The sequence below is a fragment of the Miscanthus floridulus genome, chromosome 6 (assembly GCF_019320115.1).
Source record: "Miscanthus floridulus cultivar M001 chromosome 6, ASM1932011v1, whole genome shotgun sequence".
NCBI lineage: Eukaryota > Viridiplantae > Streptophyta > Magnoliopsida > Poales > Poaceae > Miscanthus > Miscanthus floridulus.
Window position 1 is genome coordinate 133,271,589 of NC_089585.1, and position 11,233 is coordinate 133,282,821.

Below are 11,233 nucleotides of genomic sequence, written 5' to 3' on the forward strand. Positions count from 1 at the left end.
AACTCTCACGCCAGGAGCTCCACGTCATAACCCTAGCCGCCACCATGTGTGGGCCGGCCCGTGTCGCACGGTCGTCCACAGGCACGACCGGTCGGCGTTCAGAGAGTGGCCGAGTGATGCAAATGCTATTTCAGATCTGCCGAGTGCCGACCATTGGCAAGCGCCAGGTGGTCAGCAGTCGCGGGCACTTTTCCTAGAGTCTTTTACTTGTATGCCATTAAAAAAGATGGTCTAATCGTCTATGTCCCTAAAAAGTTCGATCTATCGTCAGTGTCCAAGCTCGAAAAACTTTTCTCTCTCACGCCATTCTGTCACTAACGGTGTGAAATATGGGTGGCAAAGGACTTGAATGCCCCTAGAACTTTTGTTTCTCATGTGCCACTGCCTGCCGCCTGTTCGATAGAATGTCTCCTTGGAGAAGAGGGAAAAGGGGCAGGAAAGCGCCAATTGAGAGCAGTGACAACAGCACAGAGTCCTTGCCAGACGGTGTCCTTCAACACATCCTCGGTTTCCTTCCCACGCGAGACGCCGTGCGGTCGTGCGTGCTCGCCCGGCGCTGGCTGGAGCTCTGGATGTTCACGACGGGCCTGCGCATCACTAGCAATGGATACGAGGACGACATGGAGAAGCTCCAGGAGTTCGTGTGAACCTCTGGTTTCGGCATGCTGTACGGTGCCAGGCTCGAGTCCTCCGGTTGGTAATGCCATCTGGAAATTGGTTTGATCTAAATTACATGCATCTCGTCTCCAGGCACTTAATGTAGCTAGAGCTTTCTGGTGTAGCATTTGAGGAAAATTTCCTTATCTTATCTGACTGTCCAGCACTGGAACAACTAGAGATTGAGAACTGTGATTTGACTGTTGTCAACAAGATCTCATCTGAATCCCTCAAATGCCTAAGTCTCACTAATTGTGCATTCAGCGGAAGCTTCCGCACACGTATTCATGCTCCCTCTCTGGTTTCGCTGCTGCTAGATGACAATTGGTCTAAGACTCCAGTGCTTGAGAGCATGCCATCATTAGTGGATGCATCTATCAGAATTGGCGAGAACAATGTAGACAGCTGTGATAATTGTGACTCAGGGGATTGTAGTAGCTGTCATGGTATCCGATCCGTGCTACAAAACCCCATTCCAGTTCCAGGAACGGAAAACGGGCAGAGGTCAGATCGTGCGTCTGAAAATGGCGACGGCTTGCTCGCACCGCACGCACTCGCTCCTCCCGACCTCCCGTCAAAGCCACGACAAAAGTAAAAGGCGCGAAAACATCACCATCCCAGTTGCCCGAACAAGGCTAGGGCCCGAGCCGTGAGCAGTGCCTTTGCCACACCCATTTCGAGCTCCCATCATTTCGCGCGTCGCGGTCGCGTAGGCCGGGCCTCATCGTGTCTGGGTCTCTGGGCTAGGCCAGGTGCAAGACGAGGCGAAGCCGACATGTCCGCGTACGTGCTCTGCCCGATCGTCTTGCTAGAGCTCTCCCATTTCCCCCTCCCTCCCACGCCAGCTCGAAAAACCCCAAAGCCACCGACCACCGTCACCGGGCGGCGCAAAAGGGTCAGCTCGCCTCGCGCCCAGGCACCCAGCCATGGCGCTCCCCGCGGCAACGGTACCATTCGTCATGCTCCTCCTCCTCCTCCTCGTCCTGACGGGCTGCTCCGGTACCGGCGGCTTCGACCAGGGAGGAGGAGGCGGCTGCTTTGCTCCGCTGATCGGCTGCGCCCCGCCGGCGTCCGCCACGGCAACGCCACCGCGTTCCGCGCCAGCCTCGCCCCGCTGCTCACCGTGCTCCCCTCCGCCGCGCTGCGCTCCCAGTCGGACCCCGGGCGCGACCGCGCTCACGCCCTCGGCCTCTGCTTCGGGTTCGGCTTCGGCGGCGTCGCCGACGCGTCGGACTGCCACGCGTGCCTCCGGGCCACCGTCGCGGCAGCCAGCGAGGGCTGCGCCAACGACACCCGCCGCGCGGGCGTATGGAGCCATGGCTGCCTCCTGGCGTACTACGCCGGCGACGTCGCTTCCTCGTACACCGACGGCTTGGAGCAGACGCTCGCCGACCTGACCATGGCCCTTGCTCAGCCCAAGGGGCCATCGCTCTGTGAGTCATCTCTACTACTACCTCGTTCGGTACATAATGTCACGAGCGTACTGCGATTTAGACACTAGAACTCCTGCTCTGATTGATTTTATAAGGTAGCTGACATCTTCAACTGAAAACTGAAATGCCCGCACCGCAGGGAGGAAGGCACAATCCATCATGTCGTTCGTTCTGGCAGCCATTGGAGCGGTCACAGTCGTGGTCCTCGCGTGCTTTCTCGTGGGCTGCTACCTGCTGGCAGGGACCCTCTTCGGGAACATGGTGGAAGCAGGTACCTCCTCCGTCTCTGCGTAATTTCTTTCTTGCACGCGGTGATCGGAAGCAGCAAACGTTGCCGCCCAGCAGGCAGTGGCACATGAGAAACAAAAAGTTCCAGGGCATTCAAGTCCTTTGCCACCCACATTTCACGTCGTTAGTGACAGAATGACGTGAGAGAGAAAAGTTTTTCGAGCTTGACACTGACGATAGATCGAATATTTTAAGGACATAGACAATTAGACCATCTTTTTTAATAGCATACGAGTAAAAGACTCCTTTTCCTACCAGACGCAGAGGCAGAGCATCCTGATCCAGTTTCCGAGTCCCGAACCAACCCATGTCCACCGCCGCCGCCGCCGTCGCCGTCGCGACTGCTGCCAGCGACTGGACCATAGTCCGCCGCCGCGGCCGCCTCCGCGGCGACGACCCACGCCCCGCCTCCCAGCCCGACGACCCGACGCCGCTCCCCGTGATCCCAATCCCCTGGTCCCCCTACGATTCCTCCCTCGACCCCGCCCGCGTCTCCCGCCTCGTGGCGCGCGCCCACGCCGCCATCTCCCGCGTCGCCGCCTCCCGCCTCTACCGCAGCCTCCTTCTCCAGGCCTCGTCGCTCCGCCGCCGCCTCGGCCTCCTCGCCCCCTCCCGCCTCTCCCTCCTCGGCGTCGGCAGCTTCGAGTCCTCCCCCGCCGCGCGCCTCCAGCTCGCGCTCGCCGCCCTCCTCCGCCGCGACCTCCTCCCGGAGGCCGCCTCCGCGGACCTCTTCGACCCCGTCCTCTCCGCCGTCGAGTGCGCGGCCGCCGCGGCGCTCGGCTTCTCCGTCCCGAGCCTCGACGACGGGTGCCGCCGCCGCGCGGAGGAGCCCACGCTCTTCTACATGCCCCACTGCGAGGCGTCTCTCTACGACGCGCTCCTCGCCGCCAACTGGGATTCCCCCGCGCAGCTGCGCCGCGTCTGCGTGCTCGGCAACAGCTTCCGGCGGTACGCGCTCCAGGCCGAGGAGAACCGCTCGGGCCCCGCCGCCAAGGCCCCGCATGTCCTCGCGGCAGAGCGGTTCGCGCGCGAGGAGCGGATCGGCGACACGGGTGATCTGAATGACGACGATTGGTTCGCCCACGCGTTCAACGAGACGAGCTGGCATTTCTTCGAGCTGCACGACGACGTCGACTTGGCCGCCACCATTGCTGTCGGAAGGAGATAAGTTCATTGAGCAGATGTGATCCTGTAGTTGGATATATTCGTGCGTTGCTTGATTGAATGCAATGTTGATCAAGATTCTAAATTTATCCTCTTTAGGGGGCTCTTGGTGGGTTGCAACCGTAGCCTATCCCAACTTGCTTGGGACTGAAAGGCTACATTGTTGTTGCACTGTGTAGATTGCAAGTTGTCAACTAGGTACCTGGCTGTTGCTCTGATAAAATAATTTGCTGAAGAGCTTGAAATGTGTTGATGTTATATTATTCCCACTAGAGATTGAGTTGGATTATAGTGAACTAAAGGTACCATACAAGTTCAACAAATTGTAGATCAAAAAAAAAGTACATATTAACAGTACCCACTTCTTGATTGGTAGATGCTAAGTGTTCGTTCTGCTCAAGTGCTCAAGGAACACATGATTATCGCTAACTACACACTGTGATGTGAGTGTAGTACAAAAATAAAAATGAAAGAGTCCTATGCAATAGATCATTTTATTTTGTAAACCTTTAGTTTTTTGCACTTGTACAAGTCCAGCGGACCACCAACAAGAATGTCTATATTTGATATAAGGTCATAAGACGTCCGCATCGTTAGAATCTCAAATGAAATCCCTACCACTCTGGGTCTCATCACTTGATATCAAGATTTCTTATTTGTCAGCATCCAAACCATTACAAACTGCTGGCAGTTAGTGTCTTGATCTTCTAATGTTTGAGTTTATCCTCCAAGGAAATGAAAAATTAGTATGAACGTATATGTAACTTGAAAAATCACTATGAATGGATATGTAAGTCAATTCAGAAACATATTATCTTTTTTTTAAAGGAATAAACATATTATCTTGGCTGGCCTGGCAGAGCCTGAGCAGTGTTATCCATCTGAGAACTGGCCAAGGCAAAAAGGTTACAGTCGGTAGATGAAGCTACTGGATAGCAGTTCTAAAGGATGAGTGCTGACTGAGTACCCAGCTCGCCTTGGGAAACAGTGGCGCCGCCGGCGTCCAGACGGACCCAGCACACGGCCTAGTCGCCTTTGAAACCATGACACTAGCTTCTAAGAGTGGAAATCCCCTCTCTAATGACTGATGAGGACACCATGTTCTCTCTGCGCGGTCTCATCCCATCACCATGCCACTGCCATTTCCATGAGGTGAGGAAGGGGATTGAGATTTGTACCATCATAGCTGGTGCTCAGGTTTCAGGCCATATCCAGATGGAACAGGCCATGACCTGCAGATGAATGGGTGTCGGAGCCACCAAGCAAGCATCAACAACTCGGAACCACTAAGCAAACACTCCCAAATGTGAATCATCCAAGAAAGTTCAATCATGGGACTGTATCAAGGTAAGCACATCCCCCATATGTTCATGCACCGATGCACGCAACCTGTTCGAGTGTTCGATTGAATTGTTTAGAGGCTTAACTTTCCCTTATGCATAAAACAAATATGTGAAAAAAAACATCTTGATTACTGATTAGGTTCCAATGTTGAAAGTTACATAAATTCATTACTTTTATTAGTGTGTTTTTTTTCCAGAAATGACCATAGTTCTTGCTATGAATTAGCATGACAGAAAATTGCCCCTGAAGGCCTACCCCAACTTGTTTGGGACTTAAAGGCTTTGTTGTTGTTGTTGTTGTAAGTACATAGGTCACCGTTCAATGCATTTTTGGACCTAATGAGATGGCTTTGTGCAAAAACTTTGTTGCTGAAACAAGATAATTAGAAATAAGCCAGAGTTTGTCCGTATAAAAGGCCATTTCATTTTAGATACTACAAAGTCCCTGTACACAGTAGGTCTGCTCAACAACAGAGGTAAAAAAGAGGGAGTAGCATTTTAAAAAGTAGAACCAGGCGAATTTAGCTTATTTACTGGGGTCAGCTGACCTGATGAAAACTGCAATTCCTTTAATAAAAACACTATTCAGATTGAAGAAATTTTCGTTCATGTAATAAAGTTGACCTTGATGGGGTTCTTGATTGGATTTGCCTCAGTATAACCCATGTCCATGTTATGTGGCCCCTCCAAGTCACATTGCACTTTCAATAAGGAAAATCATGTTCAGTGTGGGCGAGCAAGGCGAAGTATCTGGTGATGAAGATGGAGTTCTTCTATGACTTGGACACACTGCAACTGTTCCCGGAGGTTGATTTGGTTTGCTTCTTGGACAAACACCCCAAGATCTGCAAACTTGAGATCCATGGTGCCATGTTCCCTGCCCTGTGCCAGAAAAATAGCCTGAATATTGTGAGTGGGAGGTCGTTCCTATTACTGCATTGAAATTGGTTTCTAATTTGATTGGTATGCTAGACAGTGTGCTATATAGCTAATTTGCTTGAATTGTGCATACAGTTGAATTCAAGGTTCCTCATCTGAAACTATAAGCCTATGTGCTTCTATCTCCAATTGTTTTTAGTTTGTTAGACCTGATCTCAGCTTCTTATCTTCTAAGCACTTTAGTTGTTGAATTTGCACTCTACTTGTTATGCTTTTCTGTAACCAAGTGCTGCTCTTCTATATATGGAACAACAAGCAGCTGTCTAAGTGCTGCCATCTGAAACCTACTCTCCAATTCTCCAAATTGTGGTGTCCTGGGAGTCCAACAATCCCTTGCTTGGAAGAGGTTCTGATCACTTTGTGCTCACCTCTCAATGCTGAACAGAAGCTGAACACTGAGTCGCTTGTGAAATACATGTGTGAAGCTGCAGACCATGGTCATCCGAATCTCACAGATGAAGAATTGTCATGAAGTTGCTGCTGATTTCTTTGAGGAGACATGTAAGTTCAAGTACATGAACTACGGGGTAAATGTAAATTGAAGGCCATAATTCTCTCATCCGGACTCCGGAGTTTAAATTAAACGTTTCGCACCTGCGTTTTCGATTATTTCAGCGATGACTTGGGGTCGGTCTATCACGTGATTCCAGTTTGTCACGTACAGCGCTGTCGATTTTGATCGCGAACCATTTTCTTCTTTGTAACATTATTTTCGCTCCTTGAGGTGCATTTGCCCATGCTTACGAGACGTGAGCTTGACAAGTCACAACTTGGCTTTGTTACCTTTGCTTGAGCTGCTGTTGGTGTCTGAAACTTGATCAAACCTAAAGCCCCGACTGGATAGCTGTGTCTGTGTGCAGCAACGAATGACCTTAGTTTAACTTGTTTGTTACCTTAGTTTTTCTCCCCCCCCCCCCCCCCCCCCCCGAACGTGCCTTGGCGCGATGTTTGTTAACTTAGTTTGACAGTCAGAGCTGATAGGACTCTGCATCCCTGGCGCTCTGTCTGGTCTTGTGTATTGTCCCGGAGGAAAACGCAGGACCGTAGTAGAAGTGGCAACCAACCGAAACGTGACACACTACGGGCAGTACTAAACAAGAGATGATCAGATGAGCAATATTACTGGTACTAAACAAGAGATGAGCAGCAGGTTGTAATAGAATCCATGTGCGCATCGCGAAGCAGGCAGCGTGGCGGAAAGACCAAACCGGAAGCCAACAAACGCCCGTGCCCAAGGCTCTGTTTAGTTCCATCCAAAACGTTAAAATTTTCAAGATTCTCCGTCACATCGAATCTTTGAATGCATGCATGAAGCATTAAATATAAATAAAAAATAAAACTAATTATACAGTTTAGACGAAATTCACGAGACGAATCTTTTAAGACTAATTAGACTATGATTGGACACTAATTGCCAAATAACAACGAAAACGCTACAGTAGCGTTTTGCCAAAAATTTTGGCATCCAAACTGGCCCCAAGACACAATTTTTTCGGAACAGGAACCGATGACGCGGCTGGTGCATGAGACAGGAGCACAGCTGCAAGCGCCAAGTAGCCAACTGGGTAGTAGCAGTAGCAGCTAGCTTAGCTAGCACTAGTAGGTAGTAGCAGCTGGGCTAACCCACTGATCGAGCCTGTTTGCTAATTGGTTTTTGAATTAACTATCAATGTTGGTTTATTATAAGAGAAAAACATAAGTTCTGGCTGATTGAGCGTCACAAAAGGAGGCAGGCACAGGCAGGCTACCAAACCCTGAGACTCAGAGGTTGCTGATTGCCGAATGCTGCTGAACCCAACATGCACGGACACTGTTCCTCTGGACCCAACCCATTGGTATCGTACTGTATCATCATCACATGCACGCGACTCGCCTCGGCCCCTCGGCAGAGCCGCAGAACCGAAGCACCACTTTGAATCGCTGATTAGCGGCCGAATCATGGTCCTGCTTTACTTCCAAAATTTACCAAACCAAAGAATTGGCATGCCATGATTTTGGTTAGAATTTGGATGCCTATCAAAACTTGTCAATTTTTCACATTTGGTTTGCCAAATCTTTGACAACTTTTTTTTACCTAACTTTTGACTGTCTAAACTTTGGCATGACAAATTTTAGTCGCGAATCAAGCAAGCCCCATATCATACGAAATGCGATCCCCAATCATGAACGGCCCCGTCCGAGCCATCAGGGACGCTAGCTTCAGTCCCGCTCCGTACGGACGGACGGACGGACGGGGGCACACCGGCACAGCGCCACCGCCCACAGGTTACAGCCAGGTGTGTGTTGTATTGTATGCAGTGCAGGGATGATCCTCCACCTCCACCACGTGACCGGTCGTAGACTAGACGAACGGAAGCGCTGCTGGAGCCGGCCGGCGCGGGTGACATGACGCTGGACGGACGCGGGTGCCCGTCGCGCCCTGCCCCCGGATCACGCAGCATCTCGTCGCGTAACGCAGCGGTGGCCACACGAACCCGTCCGATTCTACGGCCCGGCCGGCCTAATTAATCGCACGGAACTAGGAGTAGCTAACAACCCTCATGGGGTCATGAGCTCATGGTGCCGGCCTGATGATTCGGATCGTATCGGCAGGACAGGGGGGAGAGGGACGCGACACGGGACGGGAGGCGCATTGAGTGGCCCTCCGTCCCGGAGTCATCAGTCACGCAGCAGCGCGGACGGCGGCTCGTCCGATCCGGCGATGGTTATTGCCGTCACGGGCGTGCCACGGCGGGCGCGCGGCTCCCGTCGCGACGGGAACTCGGCAACGACAGCGAGTACATCAATGCCGACGCGTGGGACGGGACACGTACGTACGGGGGCCATGAAATGAAACCCAACAGACGAACAATGTACAGTGACGTTCGCCCGGGACAGCTTCTCGGTGGCGAGGGCTCGGATTGGAAACGCTGGAACACCTCACTGGAAAATGCCGTGGATCGATTGACCTTCTTTTCTTCATCTTTGCAACACAGCAACAGATTATCCTTGCAGCGCTGGTCCGCCGTAGTAACTGGCTTGCACAGTTGCACTAGCAAACATTGTGCCCTGCGATCCGAAACGAAACGGCGACGACGACCGAACGGCAATCGGGTCACGTGAAGCGCAAGAGTCCAAGCCAACCCACCCAGACAGAGCGGATGCAGGTGGCAGGGGCAGGGCACTGTGCGCAATTGGACATGCACAGAGCCACAGAGCGGAGTATACTGTGAGTGGAGTGCGACGCCGACGCGCACGATGCGACCCACGCTGGTCCGTCCGAATGACCGGGGGCAGGAGGAGCCAGCACTACCGGCAGTGCCAGGGGCAGGCAGACTGTTCTATCCAGTTCCGCCTTCCGCGGCAGATGCCAGGCCGCCGCCCTAGACTGGATGACTAATCCCTGGCAGGGCAGTTTGTTCGCTTCCTCAGATCCCATCCACCACGGGAGACGGGAATATTGGATACGAGTCAGGCGTACAATCCGAGTGGCCAAACGACTAGTACGTACACTGCACAATGGACCGGTGTACCGACCGCCATGAACATTTCCGTGGAGCAGGAGCGTAGACAGGCAGGCAGGGAAACGGAGCGAGGAAGAATGATTCCTAGTCTGGGAAAAGAATCAACCTCCGAAGCCAATCTTGGCTTGCACCGGCAGGCACCACGAGCCTGGAGACGTCACCCATAAACGGCATGCGTGGATCCAGGCTATAGATGGCAATGGGACCCGATCCCCGATTTCCCGCAGGGAATTTCCCTATTAGGAGACGAGGATGGAGTCAATTTATTCCCCACGGAGATGCAATCGGTAGCAAAACAATCCCCGTCGGGGCTGGCGGGGACGGGGATGGGAACCTTGATCCCCGTAAACCCGCCCCGAAGATCACATGTTCAGACGCAACTCAAATCGCCCCACGAAGGCTCAGCACCGGCTTGAGTATATATGCAAAATCTAACCCTAATCCCTCAGCCCTTCTCAGTCCCCTAACCCCCCACTCGGCTACTCCCGCAGCCGCTAGAGCACCAAGCGCGGACGCCGCCAGCGGTTCGGACGTGATTCACGCCATCGCGCGAGCGCTAGCGTGCGTCTGCACCGCCACGCTCGCAGAGTCCCAGCCAGTGAGCCTGAGTCGTCTACCCTTGTCGTGCAGGATGCCCTGTGCTTGTAGTGACGACACATAGCCTGTTCGTTTGGCTGAGCTTGTTCGTTGCTGGATCATGAAGAAGTACTGCTGGCTGGTTTGGTGTGAGAGAAAAATACTATTCTGGCTGGAAATTTATGATCGTTTACGAGGCAATAAGCCCAGCCGATCAGGCTGACAGGAGATTAGCTACCGCACTGCTGCTCGTACTTTGGTCTGCATGGAAGATGAATCTTGCGTCTCCACTCCAGTTTCTCATCCTGGTTGGGGACAGGCTGTCTCCACTCCAGTTTCTCATCCTGGTTGGGGACAGCCTGTCCCCAACCAGGATGAGAAACTGGAGTGGAGACGCAAGGCTGAAGGTGGTTCTTGCCTGACACAAGCACACAGATCCGCATCCACACAAGCACTAGTGTACTTGTTAGATTTTTTTTCAGTTTATTTGCAATTTTGGTAATCAGAGGAGCTCTGATTTATTTGTAATTTGGGTACGCAAGGGAGCTGTGATTTGTAAACTAAGCAATCTTATTTCATGTTGTGTTTTGTACTTGACATTTCTTCTTCTAGATCGTTGATTCGAGCACTTGTTTTTGCGGTGACGGAGACGGGGACCCGTCGGGATGCTTTCCCCGCTCAGGTTTGAGGATGGGGGAGAGAACAGTCCCCGTGAGCTTTGCCGTTGCCGTTGACGTTGACGTTGACGGGGACGGGGAAAAGTTTCCCCCGCGGAGACGGGAACGGGAGAGCTATACACGACGGGGTCTTTAATCCAGGCGCCCAAAGGATAAATCAAGAGTAAAACAAGCGCTCGCTGCGAGCACACACCACCGCGACACGATCACATGACCGGACTGGGACTACATCCCCTACCCGGCTGCCCCCATTGGCTCCGTGAAGCGCGAACAGTGGCCGTGCACGCCGCACGCGCGCGCATTCACACCCGTCACATGGACGGGCGCGGAGCGAGCGAAGCGGACACGAGCGAGGCTGGCCCGGCCGTCGCCGCGCCAAGGCTGACGCGCGGGGCGGCGGGATGGCACGAGATCACGGGAGCCGGAGAGAGGAATCAACCGGCCGTCGAGCGCGGCAACAGGTTGGCACGGCAGCCTATAGCTACCGCAACCGAACCAAACGTCCAAACCCAAACCCAACCACCGTTCACCGAGGCGACGCGAGCGAGGGGCGGCGGCAGAACAGTACACAGACAGAGAGCGAGACGAGAGGCAAACAAAAAGGTGGTGACGACCAGAGGCGCCACGTACTAAACCCCCCATGGAGCAGCGTG

At 53.0% G+C, this 11,233-nt stretch overlaps 2 pseudogenes; both read left to right on the forward strand.

Annotated features, from left to right (window-relative positions):
- Positions 1-404: 404 nt before the first annotated feature.
- Positions 405-1,252, forward strand: LOC136461275 (putative F-box protein At3g58910; annotated as a pseudogene).
- A 1,388-nt stretch (positions 1,253-2,640) lies between these two features.
- LOC136459698 (protein SENSITIVITY TO RED LIGHT REDUCED 1-like) lies at positions 2,641-6,410 on the forward strand (annotated as a pseudogene).
- Positions 6,411-11,233: the final 4,823 nt, after the last annotated feature.